General features: G+C 38.7%; 1 long non-coding RNA gene across 1 annotated transcript; it reads right to left on the bottom strand.

Moving 5' to 3' along the window:
• Window positions 1–329: 329 nt before the first annotated feature.
• Window positions 330–1,433, bottom strand: LOC135729739 (uncharacterized). Its single transcript, XR_010525741.2, has 2 exons — window positions 838–1,433; window positions 330–555 (listed from the first exon to the last, which is right to left on the bottom strand). It is a non-coding gene; the product is annotated as an uncharacterized lncRNA (long non-coding RNA).
• Between the last annotated feature and the right edge of the window lie 730 nt (window positions 1,434–2,163).

Raw genomic sequence — 2,163 nt, 5'->3', positions numbered from 1 at the left:
TAGTTGAGCATCACATGAAACACAAGGTAACTGTCTAATAGCTATTTCAATAATGTGTCAATCAATAATACTTTTGTCTATAGAGAACTGCCTCGAATAGCTGAATAAGACTGAAAATCACTTTACTTGCATCTCAAAACGTTTGAGAAATCATTAGAAAATGTACTCGTTAAGAATCAACTCTGAATATACACAAGTATTTAAAAAGCTATGTTACAGTGGTTAAGTTAATGATGGTTATATTTACCATTTTGTTGCATACCATTTCTGTGTTTCAGATGTGATCCTTATTAAGCAATCATTTTCAATAAACTGACAAGCATCCGTAGTAATAATAGCGCGGTACTTTATTTACATATGAAGTTTATATCAGTGCACAAACAGGTGTATTTAAAGACATCTCCTCCGGACGGATTTTAAGATCCATGGCTCCTGTCGTCTCATCATCATCATCTTCGTTTCATCTCCTGCTCTTGCATTTGTTGGTGTTTCATCTCTCATATACTAAATAAAAACTCCTGGATGACAAACTGAAAGCTTTACGTTGGCATTTTGCTGTAAAACGGACACAAAATAAAGCAGCACATCATGTGATGTTTTGTATAAAGGGTTTGTAAATACACATACAGTATACCGACATATAAAGTTTGCTACATTCATATAAGAGTCAAATTAATCTCCAAAATGCCAGAAAGCATGGCTATACTAATATAATAAAACCATATACTTTTTCTAAGGGCTAACTAAAAAATTCAACAGAGATGACAATATAACACAAAAAACACAATAAACACCCATGTAAGACACTTATGCAAACGTTATGTAGCATTAACTCACCGACTGTAGATACCATCGTGACTCGAGTGATCGCTTCTTAAATACATGGACGATGAAATGATGATCCAACACACATCCTTAATTTCTCAGCACTGTTGCACTTTAAACACTTTGTTCTGTGCCCGAAACTTTATAAACTTCTCCCGAACCGGTAGCGGTGTGTGCCGGGTCCTTAGCATGGCGAGTTCGGCGTCGTAACGCGTCTTTTGTTTTTTACATATGCATATATTTTCTTCAGTCCGAAGTACAAACATAGCAGGCATCTTCCGTTAAACAGTAAATTACCGGTGATCCAGATTATTTTTAAAGTTTTAAATCTGCAGACAGATGGATGCGCATCTTGCCAGAGACTCGGATAAACTCCGCCTTTGACCTTTACCACTCCCCTAGCCCCGAGAAGCCCGCTCTGGCCCAAGGAATTCGGCGGGCCAGAAAAGCCGGGCCTTAAGCCCCAACGAAGCACCAGTGAAGCACGATCATGCCCCGGAAGTGACAATGCAAACGCCACAGGCCTCGGCAGGCACTGGCACGCCACCTTGAAGCCCGATAGTGCAAACACGGCTAATGATGACATAGAGCGAGGACACAAGGACGCAAGATTGCTGAAGAACGCATATTGAGAAACAGCCCACGTCTCCGTTTCCGGCTCCTCCCCGCCTGCACGCGGCTAATCTCGCCGATCGGTTACATCCAGCCACAGCCGATGTCGAACAAACCTTATGCATTGACGTCACTTTTCCACGTGACCACACCGGAGCACGCTCTGTTGAGTGGCAAACGTTCAACAAAATGGCTGGTTTTCATAGCGACTGCTGCGAAAATGCCAGTATCAGCTTAAATTGAATTTAATTGGACTTGATAGCAAAGGTGGACAATACTTAGTTAAATTAGTTCCAAGCATCTTTGCTTTATTAAGGTGTTTGTATTGGGAAACATTTTACTTCACTACATTCTAAAGCATAATCATACTGTGTATTCTTTTCTATTGCATATTGAATTTATTTAATACCTAATTACATTAAAATTGTGTACTTTTACTTAAGTAAAACAAAAACTTGTATTTATGAAATGTAATAGAATATAAGTTATGATAATATGCTTTGGAATGTATGTTTCCAAAGAAAAACAGATAAAATACAAAAACTTGAAAAAATACTTTTAAGTAGAAAGTAAAACCTCTGGTTGATAGTGACCCTATCAACTTGTCAACCCACCTGTGGTCTCTGGACATTGGCATGAACGATCCATTTATTTCTCCTTTCGGTGTTTTTTGGCAGTCTGTAAAACGATAGCTCAGAATTCTTGTTAATCTGTTAGTACAGTCTA

The sequence above is a fragment of the Paramisgurnus dabryanus genome, chromosome 11 (genome assembly GCF_030506205.2).
Source record: "Paramisgurnus dabryanus chromosome 11, PD_genome_1.1, whole genome shotgun sequence".
Classification (NCBI taxonomy): Eukaryota; Metazoa; Chordata; class Actinopteri; order Cypriniformes; family Cobitidae; genus Paramisgurnus; species Paramisgurnus dabryanus.
Note: the sequence above shows the minus strand (reverse complement) of the source record. Positions and strands in the feature narration are given on the sequence as shown.